Source organism: Ambystoma mexicanum, chromosome 9, assembly GCF_040938575.1.
Source record: "Ambystoma mexicanum isolate Mex_15411 chromosome 9, UKY_AmexF1_1, whole genome shotgun sequence".
NCBI lineage: Eukaryota > Metazoa > Chordata > Amphibia > Caudata > Ambystomatidae > Ambystoma > Ambystoma mexicanum.
In genome coordinates, this window is record NC_090931.1 from 1,457,479,852 (window position 1) to 1,457,505,707 (window position 25,856).

A 25,856-nucleotide genomic window follows, 5' to 3' on the forward strand; every position below is an offset into this window, starting at 1 on the left:
CAGATCATTGCCCCAGGGCTGAGAGTGAATGTTAATCAATGTCTATGTCTAATTAAAGGCCGGGCTTCCTTTGCCAGGTGCTGAGCGGTGTCTACAGCTGCTACCCTCACCCTAACTTTCAGCAGGTGTAGCGAGAGCCGTGCAGCACGCTTTTCCACCCGTCTCCCCTCCTGGCAATAGCCCTGTATAGATCGGGTCCCATTAAAGCTCCTCGACTACTCACGCCCCTGTGGGCGATGCTTTCTCTAGCAACGCCTTGTAGGTCTCACTGCTGCTCTCTCGCACCGAGCTGTGTGCTTTCTGGAGTGCTTATTAACTCTCCGCGAAGGTAGGAGGCGTTGTAGTGTGTTCACAAAGCAAAGGAGTGTCCCCTGCCAAGTATAGAAATTAGGTTAGATGGTGGTCAGGGAGGCCCGCTCCCCGCCTCTCCAGAGCCCTCATGTTTCCCGTGGACATGCTTGAGAAGGCCATCCAGTCCTGTGTTTTCATGTGGCATTCTGGGACTTGTAGTTTTTTCCTTCGGTTTGCAATTTTACGAAAACTACACATCCCAGAATTCAAAGAAGCAAAAGTAGGACTGGGTGGGTTTCTCACGCATGGCCGCGGGAATCCTGCAAGCTCTGGCTCTCAAACAAGCAGGCAAAGGGAATCAAACCTAAGCAGGGGAGACTGTTGGCGAGGCCAGCGTGCTGCCTGAGTGAGGAGTACACGCATGCTCGATGAGGCGCTGGTGCTGAGGGGAGCCTGTCAGTGAGGTAAGCTCCCTGGCTGACACTGGGGCCCAGGCGCATTAGACAATGGGGTGGTGGGCCGGGGGAAGTGCTGATGGCAAAGGTGGTCCCCTCTCGCAGCGCCTCTGCCGGGTACACAAGCTGGTCTAGGCTATTGCTGCTGGGGACAGTCTGGCAGTGAGAGGAACTCTCCAGGTGGCTCCGGGTTGTGGACAGTGCATTGGGTGCTAGGGCTGAGAAGCGCCGCCTCTGCGAAGACCAAACCTCCAGCGTTGGGAGCTGGGAAGCTCTCTGCTTCCGAGGGGTTCAGCCACACTGCACGGGGCTCTGGGGCACTGGGGCTTGGGCTGAGACTGCACAGGCCTCCGGGACTCTCCCTAACTCTCAGGGCTGCAGACACACTGCACGGGGCTCTGGGGCTTGGGCTGGGACTGCACAGGCCCTGGGACTCTCCCTGCCTCTCAGGGCTGCAGACAAACTGCACGGGGCTCTGGGGCTGGGACTCTCCCTGCCTCTCAGGGCTGCAGACAAACTGCACGGGGCTCTGGGGCTGGGACTGCACAGGGCTCTGGGACTCTCCCTGCCTCTCAGGGGTGCAGTCACACTTCACGGGGCTCTGGGGCTGGGACTCTCCCTGCCTCTCAGGGCTGCAGTCACACTGCACTGGGCTCTGGGGCTGGGACTTTTCCTGCCTCTCAGGGCTGCAGTCACACTGCACGGGGCTCTGGGGCTGGGACTTTTCCTGCCTCTAAGGGCTGCAGTCACACTGCACGGGGCTCTGGGGCTGGGACTTTTCCTGCCTCTTAGGGCTGCAGACAAACTGCACGGGGCTCTGGGGCTTGGGCTGGGACTGCACAGGCCTCTGGGACTCTCCCTGCCTCTCAGGGCTGCAGACACACTGCACGGGGCTCTGGGGCTTGGGCTGGGACTGCACAGGCCTCTGGGACTCTCCCTGCCTCTCAGGTCTGCAGACAAACTGCACGGGGCTCTGGGGCTGGGACTCTCCCTGCCTCTCAGGGCTGCAGACACACTGCACGGGGCTCTGGGGCTGGGACTCTCCCTGCCTCTCAGGGCTGCAGACACACTGCACGGGGCTCTGGGGCTGGGACTCTCCCTGCCTCTCAGGGCTGCAGACACACTGCACGGGGCTCTGGGGCTTGGGCTGGGACTGCACAGGCCTCTGGGACTCTCCCTGCCTCACAGGGCTGCAGTCACACTGCACGGGGCTCTGGGGCTGGGACTCTCCCTGCCCCTCAGGGCTGCAGACACACTGCATCAGGTTCTGATGCTGGGACTCTCCCTGCTGCTCAGAAATGCAGGGCACACAGCATGAGACTCTGTTGCTGGGACTCTCCTTGCCTCTCAGGGCTGCAGTCACACTGCACGGGGCTCTGGGGCTGGGACTTTCCCTGCCTCTTAGGGCTGCAGACACACTGCACCAGGCTCTGATGCTGGGACTCTCCCTGCTTCTCAGAAATGCAGATACACTGCATGAGACTCTGTTGCTGGGACTCTCCTTGCCTCTCAGGGATGGAGACACACTGCACGAGGCTCTGGTGCTTGGACTCTTCCCTGCTACTCAGGACTGCAGCCACCCTGCACCAGGCTCTGGTGCTGAGCCTCTTCCCTGCTTCTCAGGGCTGCAGACACACTGCACGAGGCTTTGGTGCTGGGCCTCTGCCTGCCTCTCGGATGCAGCACACTGCATGCATCTCAGGTGCTTGGACCCTCTCAGGGCTGCAGCACACTGCCTTGGGCTCTGCTGCTGGGACTCTCCCTGCCTCTCAGGGCTACAGACACACTGCACGAGGCTCTGGTACTGGGACTCACCCTGTAATATATAGTGAGAGACCACCATCAACATGAGGAGTTCCCCTCCTCCCCCTCCCCCTGCCCCAATTAAGGTTCCAGAAAATAAATAATTGATCTAGTTTAAGCTAGCCCTGTCTATGACGCATATAGATCCCCCCCCCCTGTGCCAACAACAAGCTAAGAACTAGGCCAGGGTACAGAAACAATATATATTTATTTAAATGATAGGTTCAATGAATGTTTGCACCAATTGATCACACACGCCACCTTATCTGTGGCTCAAAACAACGCTTCAATACAAAACTCACTTTTTCTTTGAATTTTACTGTTGTCTCATGTCCATGGAACACAAATAAACAGTTCAAACCTTTGGTCCCATGAGTCCCTTTATGTAAAAATGTAAACAATACCTTGAACATTACCAGATCATAAGCATTCGAATTTCATGATATTTCAAACAACTACAACTTATTCTGTGTTCAAAAGCAAATGCACACATGCAGCGATTTGTATGTGAAAAATGCTAGCAGTTTTGAAATCACAACAGACATTTGATCTTACTTTGGATTGATGGAACGCTTCTTCCTTCGTCACCCCAAAGCAATAGAAAGTCTTTCTTATATCCGGATCACTTTCTCACTCTCAGGAAAGAGTGCATTTTTCAATGGAGAATTACACTTGGTTTCACTTGTCAAGAACCCCTCTACCCAGCACTGAAACACCAGGCTTTAGCTATATTCAGCACCCCTCTGTTTAAAGGCCAGGTCTGGGGAGTGGGAAAAGTTAGGAATTTAGTTTTTGGACACGGACACCCCTTTCCTTTAGGGCAGTCTGTAGTGGACAGGAAAATTAATACCCAATTACTTTAAATGACAACTTGAATTAACACTGGGAAAAAGGCAGAGGTTTTGAGGCCTCCCCCCGCGTCAATCTAAATGGGAGTTAATTTAAATTATTATTCAGTAAAATATGCTATGGGCTACTCAGTTTGCCCCCCACACTATTAAGGGGGGAATATTAAGACCAGCAGATCCCCAACACACATGGTTCTGTTGGACAATCTACTTACATTGGATTTCTCTGGGTTTGGTGTGCAGGAAAGGCATCAGAGTTTTGGGACTCTCTCTTGGGAAGGCACACAGATCTGGTCAGGCACTTCAGTGAAAGATAGCCACCAGCATCCATCCCTCTAATTCGGCTCTCCTTGAAAAAATCCCATCTTCTTTTGTCTTTCTCAATCCTCCCATGCAATGTTAAATCGCCATCCAGCTTTCGATAGTGGCACCCAGATAATGTTTAGGCAGCTGTCCTGCTACCTTCCATCAGTATTTCACCCAGATGATTCTAGGCAAGTCTCTCTCTCTGGCTTGTACATCTACCTTTTAACCCCTAAGTCACACCTCCCAAACATTAAAATCAGGAGGTGTTAACTTATTAGCCTTGAATTTTCATTGGACTCCTTATGATCCACTCCTCCCGAAGGTTCAACCCCTCCCTGCCGATAGGCCCTTGGAGTTCTGAAAATGAAACTGAAATGCTGGGAAGAATGAATACACCCACCAGTGTTACCATTTACGCTTTTCAGATTTTTCATCTAAAAAGTCACTAAATGACAAAACATTGCAGTTTACAAATGCACATTATAACCTGCATATATTCAGGTTCGGCCAACTATGGCAGATTTGTCACGATGACTCCCATGTAGCAAGAGGTTGCTTGTGCAAACTGTGATTTTCCTTTTTTTTTGCCATTTACACAACAATTATAATAGTTATGAATGTTAGAGGTTCTACCCAGATATCTAATTTAATAAGCCAGCAGGTACCCAACCTTCTGCTTCATCGCATTTTCAGGGAAGCTAGAAACACATGTTTGATTGTTACAGGGTGTCAAAAAATGTGACTTGGATACAAATGAATTCACCATAAAGGGCTCATAATAAGCTTTAAAATGACACTGGAATGGCCTTGGTGAGACTTGTCGTTGCTGAGAAAAATAACGATTATGATAGTCCATTTAAAATAATGGAAATCTTCAACATGTATGCAGCTCTTAACTTTCATTTCATAGTTTTCCTCCACTTCAGTTTTCATTTCTTGTTCGCACCTGTTCCAGTCAGCTGTCCCAATGTTGACTGTGCCTGCAATTATACCATCTACCTTTTGACCTCTCTCAGAAAATGATCATCCTGCTGTTTATCTCGGAGACCAGACCCCCAATACCTTCCTTGATCACTTCTTGAGTGTTCTGCATAGCAACCGACTCTTTCTCAGGAATTCAAACTTAGTCATACATTTCCTGGGCCCATGAGGCCTTTTTAAATGTTGCATCTGAAAGAAAATACAGCCTTTTCAATCTGTTGCATTTATTTTTCCTGTGAAGCATTTTATTTATTTTAATAAATTGTGTCTTGCCATCACTGTCCAAGGCCCTTTTGAATCGGTGTATTTCTCTTGCACATAGCATTTCTTTAATGTGGTAAACTGACAGTGAAACACTTCTGTTCATAATGTGCCTTTCTAATTCCTTTCTGCAGTATGGTTTTATTTTTCACAAAATCCTTGTTTCAACTGCAGAAAACACACAATCTTCATTCACTAGGCACCTTGGCTGTGTTAGAGGTTTGGAGGCTGGCCTTTCTTCTGCCAGTGTACCTTTTCTATGACAAAAGATATTTCTGCACATTTTGGGCCTACATGGCATTTCAGTTCATGCCATCCTGTGGCTATCGTTAAACCCCACAACCCTGCCTTTCGGGGCTGCAGACACCCTGCACGAGGCTCTTGTGTCGAGACTCTGCCTGCCTCTCAGGGCTGCAGACACTCTGCACCAGGCTCGGGTGCTGGGACTCCTCCCTCCCTCCCACACCCTGGCCTCTCAGGGCTGCATACACTTTGTATCAGGCTGTATTGCTGGGAAGGCCCCTTGCTGACCCTGGAGTGAAGACATACATTATGAGTCTATCATGCTAAGAAATGCCCTACCTGCGAGGGGTGAAGACACTGCTTTATCCGCTGATGTTGCCTTTGTGGTAAATACTGACAATCAGTGCTATAAGTGGGATGCAAAATCAATGTGTGGGGGTTCGAACAAGGTTTTATGGCCAGCATGTAGGGCATGGTGTAAAGAGTGATGGGTTCGGCCTGAAGGAAGGGTAAGTGGCTTAGACAAGGTATCTGCAAACTTGTATTTTTGAATTACTCCAGATTGTCTCAGGGGTCTTGTCTGCACATTGTAAATAAGTTTATCTCTGGTTCAGTATGTTAATACACCACTCTCCTTTAAATAAATAATTCAGGCCTAGCTTCAAGGCCTGTTTTTAATAGCCTTTTTAAGTGTTTATTTATGGTGCCCAGCAGGCGGTCTTCCTTTGTTTTGCTGCGCAGAGGGCACTACACCTGTCCGCTAATAATCTTCAGCCACTTATCCCCTCCCTCCATTGCTTTTCTAGAACTTCTCCACAGAATGAAGCACCAAGGTGGAGCTGATGGTTTGCGCATATTCTCTAAGGATTCATCAGCCTTTACAGGCTAAAGGCTGTCTCACTTTAAATGTGCATTTGCTAGTGAAAGACAGACCGCTTATCTTATTACAAACACACTTTAACCAACTTTATGTTCTTTGATATGGGGCAGGGAATATGCTTGGAGAATAATGAAGTTCAAGGTGGGGCTCATGTTGTGCAATCTTAATGATAAACCCAGGAAATTGTCAGTTGGTGTTTGCATTAGGAAACCTCTCAATTATAAGCTATGCACCACAAAGATGCCTTAGAAGGGATAACGTATAAAAGAGCGGTCATTTGAAAAAGGTCCCCACGCATCTTCAGCTGTCCCTGAAATGACTTATAAAAAAGGATGTTGGGAAATAAATGACACCAATGTAAGCTACTGGCTGTTTTACATAAAAAAGCATTTTGAGAACATAAGAATGACCACACATTTTTATATTTGACAAATCTATCTGCCAGAGTGATTTAGGCCTGCAGCGATTCTGAGCACATATTGTCCACTAGCTATGATGGTAATGTCATTTGTGAGTACACCCTAATAGTAAAACGTTTCCAAACCATGAGTCATGAATACTGTTTTATTGAGCGTGAGACGTTGCCTGTCCTGCCTGAGCAGAAAATGGCTTCTGGCTTCCTTGCAGGCATTGATTTCACAATTTATTCTATTATAAACTAGCACTGGATTCTCTTGTGCACCTTTTCGTGCTCCTGACTCGTGCTGAGGGAAAAATGTTCCACGTCTTTTTTCCCAGGTGACACAGGGAGCATAGGCATGGGGCCGTTTTTGGAGACTGCAGGACTCCACCCAGGTTAGGTTCGAGGCACTTAAAGTGCTGCTGAGTTTGCTTGGTGCTTTCTCTGGGACCCATTTGAGGCCAAGTGCAGTTGAGGTTAAGTCCTCACCCTCTAGCTCCTTGCACCTGTTACGTACACTATATAAATATGTACGCAGAGCATGAGCTCAGTCAAGCAGCCGTTGTCCGTTTTGGAAAACTGCCATACACCTGGTTCTACAATCATTGGTGAGAACGTATGGCCAAGTAAACTTTGGGGTACAGGAAAACTCTGCTCTCCTAAAAGACCTTACGAGCAGCCACAGTATCCTTGATGCTTTGGACCAATCCACACTTGATTATTTGGTTGAACTTCTGGAGGAGGATCGTGATAAGTTGGAAATGGATCCAAATTTTCAAAGTCCTGTTACGTTTTCTATTTACACGTGCAATCGAATCCCTTCCCATTTTAGTTTTTGTTCCCTGCACAATTCATACTTTACCCAAATGTATGAGGGTGGTTCTTCCTTCTTAGTCTGCTGTCTGCACTGTACAGCTGTGCACGGAAAAAAACACATCACCAGACAGCTGCTGTTGATGGATGGAGTCAAACTGCACCTTCCCTCTCGCCTCTCATCTTGGTTCTGCTAAAATCTCCATGCCCTTCAGTGCAGCACATCAGAGAAGAGAAGGCTCTTGTCGTTTTAATCTGTAAAAGATTTAAACGTCCCTTCATGGAAATCGCCAGATGTAGAAGAGGTCATTTCTCTGACATAATCCAATAAAGCCATTCATGGATAGAGACACGCAATTGTGCAAAGAAATACAACTTTTTTTTCTTCACGGCCAACTGGGAGCGTTTCTCATGACAGCAAGATGTTTCAAGCTGGCAAGGAAAGTCTCAGGGTTTTTCGACATCCTGCATACATTTATAGATTGAAAAGCATCACACATTCGCTCTGTTCTAACATGAATCTTACAACCTAATTGGTCAAGTTTTTCATGAGTGAACTACATTGGCCTTTCTTATTGGACCTAAGTGCTTCCTGAAATGCATCATTATTTCCTTTTTCAATGATCTTATGCCCTGCTGGCCAGCACAAAACTTGTTTTTCCAATTTTCAATGTATCAAAGAAAATATTTTGCAACCTAGGGCTGGATAAAAGCAATTTTGGGATGATGCAGGCGGTAGCAAATCTCTGCCAAGGACATAAGGCCTTCTGTCGCATCCCCATTGGTCTGTTGGTCTAGCTTACCTATTTCTTACTTTACTGCCAATTTCATTTATAAAAAAGGCTCTTGCGACACACTGCTGAGATTGTGTTTTTTCTCTCCTATTTGATTCTGTTTTATACATGACATTTTGCCAAAATCTGTCTGCACTTCATTTTGTAATGCATGCTGTGGTGTTCATTTTGAAAGGAATGGATACCTTTTTGCTGTAGCATTTGTGTCATGGGCTATGTTCTCCATATATTTCAGCATTACATATTCTAGTGTATATTGAGTGTGGGTAACATTCTTCACCCCCACACACAGTTTGACTTATGTCTGTGTAACTTTGTAATAAATACATATATTCCTCATGTCTTATGCAGCCACGTATGTCATAAATGAGATGACATAACTTTCTTGTCAATTTTGGCTTACACCGTGTTTATCCACGCTGTCGCTGCTTAGGGTATATATTATACAGTTGTTGAAGTAAATAACTCTTCTCATATTTGCAATATTGGACCGGGTAAAGGACAAGAGCCCCGAGTGACATTTGTACCTCGCCATCACCAGAGGAGGTGACAGATTTTGCTCTACGCCTCTTCAACAGCAAGAAAAAGTCTTTAAAAAATAAAATCGGTCTTCAGATTGACTGGTAGTACAGCAAGGGTTATATTTCCCACTCCTAAAAAGGGATAAGTATTCACTAAATAAGATAAGGCCATAAGAAATATAATTGTTAGTGGAAGCATTTAGTGTGTGTGTATGTAAATATGTGTGTGTGTGTGTATTTAGTGCTACTCCTTGTTTCATGCAGGCATAATCAAAAAAGTGTTCACCAAGTCCTCTCAGTTGCTGTATATAAACAAAAGTAACATTGTCTCATTATAGTCCTGGTTGCTGGTTTACTCTAGTTACTGATCACGACTCATCTGTACTTCATCTTCAGATTCAGGGGGTTGTAGCAGGGTGATCTCTCCTTTTGTAGAGGTGCAGGCACAACCGTCTTCTTACAGCTTCAAAGCAGTTTGTCACGACAAAAGGACCCTTCAATCGTGGCTTGTGCCAGTCTTCTTCGACCTCCTCTGCCTCTCTGTCAAGATCTAAAATAAATTCCTGCCATCATAGCAGTCAAATAATTATGCATTTCAGTTCCCAATACATTTGAAACACTATAGGCATCAGTTTGCACTCAAGTGGGAGGAACAGGAGGCACACACAAACCTTGTCCTGCCACCAGCGCATAACCAGATTGTTTGTTAGTCTGAGCCAGGCTGATTATGTAATGCAAATAGCGCTATTGGTAGGCAATGAAGCCATCCTTTATCTGGGTCCATTTTTAGTTTGGCAATGCGCTCCTTGAGGAGGCCATTGAGCTGCTTGCAAAACCATTTGCTTGTAGGTGGTAGGCGGAAGAGGGCTTATGTTATGTTACTGGAATGTATAAAGCAAACGGTCACCCAAGGGCATCATGGTGCGAGAACGAACACAGTAGGCAAAAGCTGTACAGTAGCCTAAAAGAGCCAAGGTTTTAAGAGGTGATGAAAGTGAAGGTGGTTCTCAACCTGCCTAAGAGTGATAGGAATACAATTAAAAAAATTGGCCACAGAGACCAAGACAGCTCGTCCCCCAGTCCTTAAACAATGGAATTTGGGGATAGCCACCAAATGTGCATTTGCAGAGCAGAGAGCCTGACCAGGTACATAAAGCTGAAATGTATCCTGCAGATATTATGCATCCTGATAGTAATTGTCCAAGAATAATTGTGCACCAAACATAGAGACTTGCATTCAATCCTTTTTGTTACAGGCAGCCAATGAAGGGTACGAAGCACAGGGCTGATGTGGGACCCATATGGGGTAGAGGTGTCCACCCTAGCTGCCAGAATTTGAAGTTGCTGCAGCCGATGAATCGGGCCAAGTGGTTGAGTCAAGAACAAGCCATTGGTATAGTCAATTTGACTGATGACAATCGAGGCACAACCCGAGGGAGAAGGTGGATAGGTAGATGGGGGTAGTACTCCGTGGAGTACACCTAGCAAGAAGTGACCCATTGTGCATACTGCATTTACCTGAGTGAACATAGAGAGTGAGGCAGAGATACATAGAGAGTGAGGCAGAGAGGTAAACCCCCTAGAATGTATGCTTGATGCCCAACAGAATTGTGATGGGCTCAAACACTTTATTTACAAAATGTGGTCCATTGTCATACCGGAGTACTTTGCACACTCTCTACCTTGGGAAGACCTTATGTACGAGGAACTTCACAGCACATGTGGCATCAGGATGTGTGCCTTGACCTGCTTCAATCCATCACAAAGAATTACATTCGACTACTAGCATATACCTGCAGCCGTTACAAACTGGGAGCATATCTAAATAGTCTATTTGCAAATGTAGGAAGGGTCCATTGGGTGTGGTATTACTCCTTCCACTGTTCGCAGCATGTGCACTCCAGTGAACCGCTGGCATGTTAGACAGTTCACAACAAATTCGGCATAAAATACTTTGCCAGATTTGAAACAAACCAGTCTTCAGAGATGAACACTGCAAGAAACTCTCGTTTGTGTGTGCGCTGGGTGATGTAGTTGGTCTAATGCTACTTTTAAATAATCCCAAGGGCATAACTGTTGCCCCGGTGCTGTACTGCCACCACACTGTGGGGAACACTAAGCACCCCCTTCATTTCCACAACTCTTGGTCTTCTGGTGGTGCTCTTCCCTGCAATTCAATTATTTGGGCTATGGGTAATGTACTTTAGCACCTTTTTAAAGCGTCTTTTTTTGCTAGATGAAATTATCAATAAGGATTGCAGAACAAATAACCGGACAGACTCAAAGAGTATGGCAAAGTACTACTTTATTTTCATTTCATAAAGTCGTGAGACCTGACAAACATCCGACTGATGCATGTATACTCACATAGTAGCTTCATTACACAGAGGTCTTATACCCCAATATGCATAATCTGACATCATCCTACCTGGCAAAGTACAAAACCTATTGCAGGAAGGGATTGGTGAAGGGAACATAGCTACTTATAGACCATATAAGGATTATTAACCCATTGGCTACTCCTTATCTGTAGGACACACCTTGAACTACCGCTAAATATGTATAGTACTGATTTATAGGGGACAACATGGCAGTGAATTGGTCTATGCAACATTATATGTTAGGTTGTCCTTCAGACCCACTGATTGGGTGGCACCCCCAGCCAACTTTGAACTTTCGACTCGTTAGCAGCACATAAGTGAAACAAATCTTGGGTGTATGAATCCCGTCAGACTACTCCCCGTTTTCCCAATTAGCCCATCATCTCTTCGATCTGTAGTTGACCTTGTAAGCCTGCTCACTGTCCTGGAACATTCAAGGGAGTGTGAGCACATCACTATCTTCAGTTAAGGCTTGATTAAAAAAAAAAGCCCTTGTTCTCATCTTCAAGATCATGTGTTAAGAGACCACGAATTTGTCCATTTCAAAATTCTGCTTACTGCTATTTAATTCAATTATGCTGGGTGCTATTCCTCCTCTTGGCCTCTAGAGACTTGATCACTCTATCTCATATGAACTTCATTCAATTTTAATTGTCCAAAAATTGGCTACTGCAGATGTTTTCTTCATCTTTAATCTATGAAAAATAAATCTCACATTCTGAGCTTATCAGTCTGCCTCCCTTTGTGCTCTGTGCTTATTCTCTGAAATAGCTTCCTTAATCCTGGGCCAACATAGACTCACCATCAGTTTGCACACAGAGCTGTTCTTTCACATCTCCTGATTCTGCACCCTCGGTCTGTCTCTGAGGTAGCTTGGTTAAATCTGACATGAGTCGGCATCCATTTTCCTATCATGGCTGTCCTAGCCACGTTCTATATACCGTTTAAAAAAAATGTTTTATAGCAAGCTTCTATACGCCTCTTCTATCATGCGTTACAGCATTTTTACAGTTGGTGACCATTAAGTCACTTCATCATCTTTGTATTCATGATAGCATTATCTTCAGGTACCTGTTTCTCTTGGTGCTTCAGTTACATTTTTTTACATCATTTCAACATAGGTTTATAAATCTTCTTCATGACATCACTCTGTCCTCGTCCGGTTTCATTTTAACGTGCCATAATGTCTTTTGGTGTGTGCATGCTGACATCCTTCTATGTGGCATCTTTGCACGCTTTCAGTGCAAAGGTACATTCTATATGGTTGTCTAAGTGCACAACGTCTCTCATACACTCAATGTGGTATAGGGACAATACAGGGGGTCCCATTGATGGCTCTTCATCTGCTGTTGCAATATGACGGCGGTGAGGGGGTGGGAACTAGTGAGAAAGCATCCGCCTGCTCCTCTACAGTAATGTATTAAAACCTTCCATCATTACCATGTTTCATGCACATGTGTACATATTTGATGCAGTCGCAAAATCGGATATTTCAGAAAAATATGCTGCTCTTTTTGCTTCAATGTCGGCAGCATCATTACAGCGAGAAATCAAGTCTGCACCTTTTTGTATGTGCTGCACACTTCACCCTGGTGATGGCAGATGAAAGCTGTAGTGCGCTTATGAGCCTGTCCAATAATGGCGCATGCTGCACTGACGTTTCTCTCTGCATGTTAGAAGTCACGCCTCTTCTAACATGACAGCCATGCGTGTACTATTGACACCATGTAGGCAGAGTCAGAACATACCACTACTGCCTCATCTTCATGCGTTTCAAGTACCAAAATGAGTGCTACCAATCATTCAATTTCACTTTCACTACTGATGTCCCACTGTGGTGTTTGCCCCTGCCTTGATCAATTGATGAGGACCCATAAATACAGAGGATTTTCCCTCTGCTTAGGGCATTTTCTTTAACGTTTGATATCTCGTCATGATATTCAGTGTACTTGGTGCAATCATGCACATTGTCTTTCTTTTACTGGCTCTGCTAGGAATCTGGCTGGATTTACTACTCTACATCTGGCAATTTTAATCAATAGGTGTGATATAATCACCTCGTAGCAAGAGGCTCTCTGTGTGCTTTTAGGCTTTTCAAAAATAGCAAACAAGGCATGCTCGACATATAATGTTACTTTACAGCCCGTTGTGATGCTAGCAGATATCTCAATTATAAAGGCTGATGCTGCTAATGCTTGTTCACATGGATAGTGACCTCATCACTGGATCTAAAATCGCACTGTAAAATGCTAATGGTTTGTGTCCCAGGGTGATTTTCTTTTTTTTTTTTTCTTTTTTTTTTTTTTAGCAAAGACAGCTGTTGTCACTACTCCATTTGAATGGGAAAACAGGAAAAGTCTGCACTATGAACAGGATCCCTAACACGGTTGCTGTACTAATTGCTGATTTTAATTCATCAATGGCATCTATCATTTCACCTGTCCAGGCGATGTCACTGTTCTCTTTCTGTGCCTCTTTAGGAGTGGCTCTGTGCATGTGATGTAATCAAAGACCCATGCACTGCAATAATTACAAAGACCTAAGAATTGTTGTAACCCTTTCACTGTGTCTGGCCTGGGTGTCTTCGTAAGTGCTTCTGCCTGTGTAGGTGTCACTTTCCTTCCTTCCTGTGATATTAGCTGACCTATATACAGGACTTCCTCCTGACAGTATTGCATTTTTCTTCCTTGTACCCCTTCTCTGCCAAAACTGCCACTGAGTTGCTCCTGCACTGTTTCACCGCACACCAGAATGTCATTTATATATTGTATCACTGTGCTGTCAATGTGTACATTTCCTAGTCCATCTGAAGTACTTGGCTGAAGACTGAGGGTGACTCGCGCTATCCCTGAGTCAAACGAGTATGTTTCAGCTTGATGCTGTGATAAATAACAAGGTCAAGTCTTGGGACTCTTCAGGAAGTGCAATTGAAAAGAAGGCATTCTTTAAACTGATAACTGTAAAATATCTAGCTTTGGGCAGAATATTGTGGCTGAGTTTGGAACCAATGGGAACTCTGCTTCAACAATATTGTTCAGGGGCGTAGGTTCTGAATAAATCCCCATGACCCCATTGCCTTTTACACTCACAGCTGTGTTACATGTGGATTCTGATGGACCCAATATCCCTTGTCGCACTAGAGTAGCAATGGTGTCATAAATACCTTAGTCTGCCCCTATTGACATCGGGTACTGTCTTACCTGCAGTAAAAAAGCTCCTTGCTTTCATTTAATTTTGACTGCCCAACTCCTTTCAATAGACCAACATCATATGAACTACTTGTTCACAACATGCTTGGTACTTGTGCCAAATGTTCCTGGAGAAAAGACAGTTCTTTCTTTTTACTAATGCCATTCTCTTAGGCACTTCTCTGTTTTCAATGTTTAGCTGATAAATAAGACTTATGTGAAACATTACTTCATCATCTGAGTCATCGTCTGAAAACAAGTCTTCATCTGTCAAATCAGTCAGTCTGTGTCTCTCATCAAGAGCTATCACTGTCCTCCAGTTTATTCCCTCATCAACTCGATGCAAAATCACCCCTCTCTATTGCTACTTCTAGCTCTATTGTTATCACTTGCCCTTCTTCCTCATCCAGGGGTGCACATCTGGTCTGAACAAAAGCTCTGTGGGTAATCGTAATAGTCTACCCTTTATTCTTGGAAGCCATGCTAACCGTATTAGTACTCTGTAAAGGAATACTTCTGGGTCTAAGGCCACGTCCTTAGTGATTCTGGACAAATAATGCTGATATTAATTACTGTGCATTTACATAATGAATACCTGGAGTAGAACATATTATTCCCTGATCAGTAAATTATATTTTTATGTTCAATTTACTCATCAAATTTCTCCCCACTATGTTAACTGCCGTCTTGAGGGAATACAATAATGGCATGGAAAGATTGTGTTCTCCTATAGTAATAGGTAAGTTGTCAGTAAAACGAACCATACTTGTTGCCCCAGAAAAGCCTTGTGCATTCATGGCAATGTCTGACATTGGCTACTTTCGCTCCTTAACACAGGATCGAGTCGCCTCCATATCTACAACAAAGGAAAATGTGTGGTCACCTATGGTTACCCCGACTCTCGGTTCCTCTTGTGAGTCTAGTGTATCTGATGGGATGGAACACCATCAAGTCTTTCTGTGGGCTGTCCTGTTGTGGGAATAAGTTCAGTCCTGTGCTGGTGAAAGGGTTCCCTCCCACTACTGTCATAGCCCCGATGCTGGGTGTGGGTTTGTGTGGCAATATTTTTGCATTCCAGGGTGCCCCTGTATTCTGCTGCACCGGTGCTTGTGTTTGCATCAGCATCTGCTGTGTCTGCATAGGGGCTTGCTGTGTTTGCATTGGTGTTTGATGTGCTTGTATTGGCCTTGCTTGCTGTGTAGATTGCATTTGTAGTGCTTGTGTCTGATACTATGTTTGATCTTGGGCATATTCAAGTGGTTCTGCACTATATGATGGGGGATAGGTTGTCCCCGCTCTTTGATCTGATCTGGCCAATTCTGGTGCATTCCTCCCCTGCTCCGACACATCAAGAAAATATGCCCCATCCTTCCACATGTCCAACACTGCTGCATCTGTCCTCCAAACCTAGGTTGTCCTCGTCCTCCTTGTGGAGCCTGAAATCAAAACCCTCTGTGTCTGGGTGCACCCCCTCTTTCTGTCAGGAAATAACTATACTCTCCCGCTCCTGCAAAATTCACATTCGTTATTGATTGTACCTGCTGTGCTTCCTGTGTAGTAACCCCATCTCCACTGGTTAAAACTGATTGTTTTTTTCTGAAATAGTTTTGCCTCCTACAGCTTTCTTTCCTAAACTTTGTTTCTATCTTTCTCTTGTTTTATCCGGTAGTGGTGAACTACAGTCAACTGAATCTCTGGCCATGATTTTTGCTTCCATTTCCACTATCATTTCTAATTGTCTTGTACTGCCTCAGGCAGCCCCTTGCGCAATATGTGAAAAAGAATAGATATCATTTTGTTCCATGGTTCGCCCGTTTCCAGATGCCTTTTTCACTGAATCTCTTGAATATAAGCAACTGGGTCTCGAACGTTGCTCATCTTACGTGTCATAGTTCCGATGATGTCTGATGAATCGGGATACTGAACTCTGAGTGCTCTCCATACATCGTCCCTAGCATTTGTTAAAAGGTGCTCCATCATGGCCGTTATTTTAGGCTGTCATTCCCGGAAAGCCTGCTCGTATCCAAATGTCATCTGCCCTCTCTCTCCTATTATAGCAGCAAGCAAGCTTTCTATGTCACCCAACGCTAAAGTCATTTCTGCTGTTATTCTTTCTAATTCATAAATCCACTTGCCCGCTTCCGATGTACGCATTGCCAGCTTACAAACTAAATTATTTTTGTGCATCCGTGGCCATAGAATATATTGCAGCCGTCCTCACCCCTTCTAAAACAATGGGAACTGTGTCAATCCTGCCTCTTGTCGGAGTGTTTCTGCACCCTCCGTCGTTACAACTGCATCTGTCATGCCAACTTTCTTTCACCACGGTAAAGTCCTCAACCTTTTCACGTATGGGGTTCTCTCTTCCAAACTACTTGATCATTTTTTTGGACACCTGGGATATTCTACAGGTTCTGTATTTCTTCTTTTTGGTTCTTCCAAATCTGACCATGCTGTCTTTCCTTACTCTCACGCTTGTAGAGGGGCCTTGTGCGGCCTCTTAATCTTCTTCCTCAACTATAAACATTGTGTCATCACTTTCACCACCTTCCTTATTTTCCCTTTCTTAAAAATCTAGTCTTCTAAGGGGACTTGTTCTATATGTCCCGCTCAGTACCTCTTCCAATACTTTCCTCCCCTCTCCTTGTAGAGACCCTCCTCTTGTCTTTGCTTTATTACTTGCCCAATCTCTTCTGCTTCTGTACAAATTGCCAATCCATCTTTGCATGGCTTCTCCCTCATTTTAATCTGGAAGAGTATGCTTTTTGCGTATCTCAACCCCTTCCTTTCTGCATGTTTCCCAACTTCTTTGTATTTCTCTCAATTCCTGCTCTTTGTCTCTCTATCTGTAACCGTGCGCCCCTTGATAATTCCATCATCTTTCCTTCCTTCTTTGATTTTTTTTTTAACTTAAAAAGAAATATTAATATAGTTGAGAAAACATCATGTTTTATCAGATAAAATTCCAAATTGTGTCAAAATGAAAGGAAAGCTTTTGATGCAAAAAATGTTTTAACGATTTAAGATCATCACGTTTGGATAGTTTAAACGTTAACATGATTTAAATAAAATGAAGAATTTTATTATTCACAATACAGAGTCACTATATACCAAATTGCATCGGATCGGTGTGCCTCAACAATTCATATTTCGTTTACAAAATTTTATAAAATAAAACATTTAAACCGCTTTAGGACTAGTATCCAAGAAGTTGACTCAATCATATAAAACGATCAATAAACTGATACAGGTATTTCTAAAGACTTTGTCAAAGTTATACTGCTGTACTCCATAAACTCAATTTGCAATTGAGAATTGATGTATTTCAAAAAGCAAGATAAGGCCAGAATTAGCAAAATATTATCACCCCACATCAATCTGGACCATAGCAAATCAAGATAGAATTTGGAATGATTGATGAATTTCCGGCAAGAAGCTGCAATCTGTGGATATCAAAGTATGGACATACTAACATCCAGTGTTTTAGCGTTTCAGTTTCGGCAGGTAAATGACAGAACTGACAATGGAGTTCAATACTTATACTTTCATTCCTACCCCAGTGCTTTGATCTTTCTCACGACGGGAAATGATTGAAGCTAAAACGCATATATAGTCCTCTTAATTTACTGCAAGGAAAGCATTTGATGTAACTATTAAATTATTTCCTCTTTCTATGATAGCATGCATAATCTTTGTGCAATGAATACTTGCTCAAACAGTTTTTAGTTTTAATCCAATCATACGTATACAATTCTTTTTGTGTGTTTTCTCTGGGCGATTAATTAACTCATCAGTGGAATCAAGTAACGCTCGCATCACCTCACTAAATGTATGCATTGTTTTAACTGATTTATCTTTAATCATCAAATTCAAATCTTCATAGAGGCAATTATTAGGTGAGCTAACGATTTTGGAGTCATGTAAGAGTCATCTCCAGTCAAATCTGGACGACAGTGATACCAGGCCTAACTCATGTCTTAATAGTGCGTTGGGCAGAGACTTGGCAAAACTGAGAACTCCTTTCCATAACTGACCCTGTAGTGAGTTTAACAATTCATGTAAGTCTATCAGACGCATGTCTAAACCATGAAGTAGGATAGCCTTGATCTTCATTGTATAGTTTTCTATGATAGGAAGTAGTGAAAATCTGCAAGTTTCGAGAATAAACATTTCATTTGAGATAGAAAAGGGCAGAGTTTTATTTCCAAGGTATCTTTCCACATCTGCTTCAAAGCAGAATTGCAGAGATTGTAGCCCAAGTAACGGAGAACAGGTACCTTTTTCAATTATTTCCGAACCCAGGATCCATTTAAATGTTTTAAGCTTCCTTGGTCCAGTGTAGATTATGATTTTTGATTTACGAGCATTAGCTTTAGGTTATTCTTTAGACGGCATTGCGTAAATATTTCCAATTTAATTTGCAGGCCCATAGGGGCTCTGTCAAAGAAGATTAAGTCATCTGCGAGCGAGTCAGTAAATTCTCAATCTATCCAGTCTCACCGATGACATTTCCTTGTGTTTCCAGATTTCATCCAAATCACTTAAATATATATTGAATACCGTAGAGGCTAAACAACATCCCTGTCTCAAACCAGTAGCAGTTTGAATAGCCCTAGATACTGACCACTCTTGCATTAATCGAATTCTGTATGTGGTTTCATGGTATAAAGAAGTTATCGGTTGTACTAATTTAGTTGGAATTCCCATCCTCAATAATTTGTTCCACAGAACTTGATGAATGACGCAATCGAATGCGGATGTCATGTCGAGGGATGCTATATAAATGGGGCTCATTTGATTGTGTTTTACAAGAGATGTGTTTCCAAGAGATGTGCCAAAATTGAAGCGTTTCACAGAGTATCCATCCTTTTTCGGAAACCAACTTGAAGCGAGAAAAAGTATTTGATAGTAGCAGGACTTCTTCGAGCTCCCTCAAGATCAGCTATGCAAATACTTTAGCTGATGTGTCTGTCAAGGCTATAGGTCTATAATTTGCCGGATCAGACAAATCTCCTTTTTTGTAGCTTGGAATAACAAGAGATTGAGACCATGTTTTCGGGATAGATTTTCAAATCAAATTTTATTTTTAGAATCGAGGCCCATAGATTCAGAATTTTTTTGATCACGTATGATGGAATGCCATCTGGGCCGGTGCTCTTGAGTTGAGTTTTGCTTATGGCCCATTGAATATCGTCTTCATTCCAAGCACACACGCCATGAATGTGTAAGTATTTCCAGGAATTAGTTAAGCTCGTATATTGTTCTGGTAGCTTGTATTTCTCTTTGAAGAATTGTACCCAAACTACCTCAAATATGTGAGATTCTAGATATCCCGTCTTTTACCAATGGTCTGATTCATGGTGGACCAAAATGCTATAAAGTTTTTATTACATAGATCTTTTATCATTATCTGGTTGTCTTTCGTGTGGATGTTTATCCTAACTATTTTGGAGATTTTTGTGGGTTTGAATAATTAACCTCTTCCCCTCTCCGTATTAATAGTGAAGTCCTGTTAAAGAAGAGGTCTAATTTTTCTGTTCTTGTCAGTTTTGAGTCAAGCGACAGTTTTACAGGAATGTGTTTATTTTTTTTTTTTTTTTTTTTTTTTTTTTTAAATGTTTTTTTTTAATTTAATTTTTTTAGTTAAACCGGTCTTGATTTATTTATGTCAATAGTTAATTTCAGGCAATAAAGCATATTTTCAGATAATACATTTCCCCTCTGATTTTTGTGAAGATTTTGATTTAGTTAAGACTTCAAAGGAGAGAATTTCCATTTTTAATCGCTTGGAGCATAACATGGCTAGTTTATTATTCCATTTAACAAAGATACCAGGACTGTCTGTTTCAATAAACGCTAAAGAAGGATTTATTTCCAAAGTTAAAGGTTTAGTCAAAAAGACCATTTCAAGAAGCATATGATCACCAACTCCAGGGTCCACAATAGTCACAGCGCCACAGCTGGATCTTATGTTAGAGGATACATAGAAGTAGTCTATGGTGGAGTGGGAGCAACATCGATGTCAAGTGTAATTCAGAAAGGAATCAGTATTGTTTAAATCTAATTGCACCAAGTCCCATTGCGAGAGACGAGGGTCACATTCGAGAGGATTAAGTAGCAAAGACTTCAGGTAAATAGTCATTATTTATGTTGTGGCCCCCCAAGCATTTACAGCTGAAATCACCACCCATAATTATTTCATAGCTGGAATGATCAATGACCCATTGTTCCAGAATATCGGAGATTCTTTGTTGAAATTCTAGTAATGTGTCTTTCAATGGGTTCCAATAGATATTAAGTAATAATATAGGTGCTTTGGCATTTTCCATTAGTTCGATTTAAATGGCTAACAATCCATCAGAAGAATGAATAAGTTTATTTTTACTTCGAAGGTTCCTATTTATCCCTATCGCTAATCCACCACTAGGTCGACCATTAACCACTTGCATATGTTTCGTATCCAGGTAACTGGAAATGTGAGGACATCATGGGTTCCTGTAAAATTGTCGCTATTTTTAGCTGTTTTGTAGTATAAAATCATGAGTTCAGATTTGTTGAGCCACAAGCATTCCATGAGATACTCTTGAGCGAGATCACTGTAAAGTTGGTTAAGTCCTCGTTGGAGAGCCATTAACGTTTTTATAGCAGGTTCTACCCAAGATAAATCATGACTTGTGTTATTTGCAGTTGTTAAGAGTTTCAATAAATTTGGTTGAAGTTTTGGCTGAGTTAGTCCTGTGATTACTCTCTGCCTTGAACTCAGTTGGTTCCGCTTGAAACACTATGAATGCTTTACCATCCTCCAGTGATTCAATATTGAATAACTTGTATCCCAGGATTTACAGATTGTGACGCTGTTCCCAAATTAATTTACATATAATTACGGATTGATGACCACAAAACATACTGTTGTTGTTAGTTTGCTGCAGAGTAACCCACTTAATGTCATATGATTCTAACGATCTTAAAGATGGAATTTGTTTGAATAATTTCAGCAGGGATGATCTATTTATGCTACCTCTCCCATTCATTTCAATTTTACCCACCCATACCATTATTTTAGTTTAATGACTTTCCAAATTTAAAGCATTTTCTTGATTAATCGGAAGGCGGGTTTGGGGATTATTGGATGAAATAGATATAGATGGTGGTACCAGTGATGAGATTGGCCGGTCAAGTGGCACAGCGAGAAGAGCTCTTGCTTTGACACCCGTGCAGAGCTTGCTAATGCAGGTTCGAATCCCGGCGGGGCCAAACTCAGCCTTTCATCCTTCCGAGGTAGATAAATGAGCACCACACACCGTGGGTAATAATAAGTAGAAGTAGCGCTCAGATACCTGAGGGTTCGTAGCGCTATATAAATGCCAAAATTATTATAGATGGAGGTGCCAGGGGAAGAATTGCTAGATTCTTTGGTGTGTTCGGTCATGACTAATGGTTTTGGAGCAGGTTTTTTTATCCATACAGTTAGAAACAACAGGGGTGATCAGGCTGGCCTTACTATAATTTTTCCCCCAGAATGGGAAAAAAAGAGTGACATTTCTGTCTGTTTGATGCCCTTCCGCCATTGTTGAGATGTATTGGTAATGGCCTTAGATCAACTCGAGAATTCTTGTGTTCATTTGTTGAGGATTTTTCCCTTATGGGAGTGGACATTCATTTTATTTCTTTTTGTTAGTAATCCCACGGTCTCTATTGTCAGTTATGGCAGAACTATTATCATTGGAATCAGTGTCACCTTTAACAATATTTTTGTCCAGTGTATCCGGACACATTTTGCAGGTTTTTAATTGTGGAGTTGTGGCCGTGAATTTTGTCAACTTGCATGTTTTTAGTTTGTTTTGTTTCTTTACAATTATTAGAGCCCCTAGATGCCTTTCTCCTAGCCTTGCTTTTCTTACATCTGATTCTATGCGAGTTGAGCGTAGTTTGTGGAGGAGATGCATAGTTTCAGATAGTTTCAGATAAGACCATAGAATTATTAGTTCACTCTTATTCTAGTTTCATTTGTTTCCGTGCTAAGAGATCTACCCAAAGGCGTTGGACTTTTGGTTGAAAAGTAAATTGAATCATCTTGTATCAGAGGCACTTTGGTATCAACATGACTTGAGCGTGAATTGGTATCTAATGATGATAATAGTTCTAAATTCCTGAGTTGGATCAGTGACATTTTGAGTTGACTCGGTTGAGTGAGAAAATACCTGCACACCAATTGCGGTGGCACTAGAGGGAGAAGGTTTAGTTTGAAAGGCTACAGATACTTTACATACACTTTTTTTTTTTTTTCTCCCAAAGAATCCTTGTTTCTAAGAATATCTTTGCCACAGGCAAGAATGAATCCCTCAAGAATGTTAATCTTGGACATCCTATCAATTAAGGTAGACCTGACTTCACGTAGCTCACATTGTGTCGTGTCATGGCCTCTATCTAATAGGTTCAGAATTCTATTGAGTACGGGAAAAGGACAAATGTAAATTGGTGATTGATTTTTAGTTTGAGAGCTTTAAGTTACAGGAGTTGAAATCGGTTCCCTATGATCATGGTACCTTTCTCCTTTGTCATACAAAGGTATTCTTATTGTATAATTTAAATCATCATGTAAAGGGGCAACCATGTGAGCAGGGCTTGTTGAGTATTTCAATGAGTTGGAGGAAGCTGAATACATTTGTCACATTATATAAGCATACTTCATCAATCAGTGCAGGGAAATGTGGGTGTGGTGTAAACGGTCCCAAGGATAAGAGGATTTGCTTCCCAGTTCTCTTGATATTACAGGTTCTAAGATTGAAACATCGGAAATTAAATTGTTGTCTGCACATTTTTAGAAGGTCCTCCGGATCTACACAAGTAGGAGAACAGGAGGAATCTTCAGTATGAGGAGGATTTACACTCAGGTTGATTTGCAACTTCCCCAATTCATTTCCAATCTTTGCAGGAATTTGTAACAATATGAGGAGAAGTTTCACTGGTTAGTTTGCAACTTCCCAATTAGACTAGTAGCCTGTGGGCTCATACATACAGCAAGTGGGTCTGTATGAGAAGTTGTAGCAATACCCTCTTTAGCATTTTTATTCACAAGAATATTTTCATTATTATTTGGAATAAGATTTGATGTGACTTTAACTTCATTGGAGTTGGCACCACTCATGATGTTATCAGATACAGGCATACAAGTATTATTAGTGGAACTTACTTTAACAGGTGATTTCATATTTAGTCTGTGATTTCGAGAGCCCTGTTCTTTCAGGCTCTTTCCGCTTCTCAGGCCAACCACCATGAAGTTATTTTTTTTTTGTTGTTGATTAATTTATAATACCTTATCTAGAACGCAAGTTGAGAAGAGACAACAATCATTTAGATTGGTTAATTATACAACAGAAGAAACGCAATGAATTAATTCAATTGATGAAATGGATGGAGATGAGCGGCTCAAAAGTCACAACTGTATGTCCATGTTTAAGTAAAGTTGGAGTGCTTCACGTGCAATAAGGCAGTGATCTCACATTGGCCGAATAGTCATGGAGATGCAAAAGATACACTTTTATAGGTGAATCAGAAAGTTATGTAATTATTTGTTAAACCCGAGTTAAGGGTTATAGCAAAATTATCCTCACCAAACTACAGTGATTGCCAGCAGCAATTTGTTTAGGTTGAAGTGAGCTGTAATTGCTCCAGAGTCGTGCCGTGCACAGCACAAACAGCACAGTACACAGAGACACTCCAACAACACGCGGTGAGAACAGCCAAACAGTTTATAAGTAAACACAGGGGTTCTTATTCCTAGTGGTGTATGCCCACCCATCAAGAGATCAAAGGCACATAGTCCCGCAGTCTCTCCTGCTGCGAGAAGGATCAGTGCGCTTTCTGCGTTGGATAAATAAATTATTTCCAGAATGTCAAAACTGTTTAAATTCCAAACCGCCTCTTATTAGGGTTGGAATGCTCCACGAAGACTCGAGTGTCGTGCCGCTCAGAGCAAACCCAACGGCGCTCTGCACATGGATAAACCTACAACACACTGTAAGAACAGCAGAGCAGTTCAAAAATACACACCGGGGCTCTTTCTCCTGGTGAAATAAGCCCGCCCAGCAAGAGATCAAAGGCCTGCAGCCTCTCCTGCAGCAGGTATAAAATGAGTGCTTTGTGCGGTGGTTGAACGAGGAAAGTCAAAACGGGGACAGTAGGAGATCAAGGCACTAAGCCCACAGTTTCTCCTGCCGCCTTTTTGCAACAGTTGATTATTGATTTCACTAATCATACAGAATAATCTTTCCAGATACAATCGATAAGAGGTCAGGGGCCTGAAGTTATAGCAAAAAAGACTTATTCGGAATTACACCAGTCATGTAGTGCCATCCCAATCCCTTTGGGCCAGAGATACTTCAGCGTGATTCTCACATGCGAATTTGAAAGTAATACTGAATGCGATCACAGCATGAAAATTAAACTGATTGTCCGATGGTGTCACACGCAGCTGAGTTTGCACAAGAATACAGTCTCCTGAATTATCTCAGTTTCTGTTGCAGAGTGAACTAGTTTGTAGGAATTGCCAACAAATAGTACATGCTGCTCACAAAATAAGAAATGTCATTATAAGGCACTCGATTATTCAGGTGCGATTGTGTGTGTGTGTATATATAGGAAGCACTCTTACATTAGTGGAGCCCACAGCAGTTATGCAGGGCAGATAATGCGAGTTGAGGCAGAATTATGGGCTTGGAGGCGACTGGTCCGAGAAAGCAAACTCTGTCACACCAAAACCGAACCTCCGAACACCGGAACACCACAAAACTCCCCCGCGCTGCTTGAATTGGAGTTTTTAAGGGCAAGGCCCACCTCTGTAGAATAAAAAGTAGAAAGTGAAGAAAGATTTCTGTTTTTGCACAGTTCTTGCACAGCTTTACAATGGTAGCAGCCAAATACCACAACGTCCCTGCACTCGTACTCTTTCCTTTTCCTCTTGGTTTTTCTCCTTCTCTCTGTCTGCCTCTTGCTTCCTTTTCTTTGTCATACCTTCTTTCCCATTCTCGTAAATGATTAGGTTACTTTTTTAATATTTCAAAATAAAATACATTCCCAATAAGCAAACATTGCTTTCATGGTTCGAAGGTTCCCAGTGTGATTCTTTACACCATGCATACCCAATGTGATAGAATTAGCCACTCAAATTTACATAATTAGTCCACAATTTCCTATTCCCTGTCTTTTTCAGATAGGGGTGCTCCAAATGTATGGCTTCCTTTCTTTCAATGTGATTGCTTTTGTGTTGATTTTTAATGCACAACGCGTTTCGGGCTATTCCTTCTGAATAGTTGTGGACTAATTATGTCAATTTGAGTGGCTAATTCCATCATCACATTGGGTATGCATGTTGTAAAGAATAACACTGGGAACCTTAGAACCATGAAAGCAATGTTTGTTTATTTAAGCAATGAAGTTATGTACACAGTAATCTGCAATGTGTAATTAATTGCGAGAAACATAGAAATTCCGTTTTGGGAATTTATTTTATTTTGAAATATTAAAAAAGTAACCTAATCATTTCCGAGTATATCATAATTGAAAAGTAACATTTAATTTGCATAGCTATATGCACATGAGTGTGCACGGAGACAAGGGGCCTCATTACAACCCTGGCGTTAAGGGGTTAACGGCGCCGTAAAAAAAGGCTGCGGCGCCGTTAAACCCTTA

At 42.5% G+C, this 25,856-nt stretch overlaps 1 protein-coding gene across 1 annotated transcript in view; it reads left to right on the plus strand.

Moving 5' to 3' along the window:
* The first annotated feature begins 612 nt into the window (after positions 1-612).
* LOC138487500 (uncharacterized) overlaps positions 613-25,856 on the plus strand; it is a 664,822-nt gene continuing 639,578 nt past the window's right edge. Inside the window, exon 1 of the mRNA XM_069614007.1 lies at positions 613-755. The gene's annotated coding sequence lies outside the window, so the exon portion shown is untranslated. The remainder of the gene's footprint in view (positions 756-25,856) is intronic.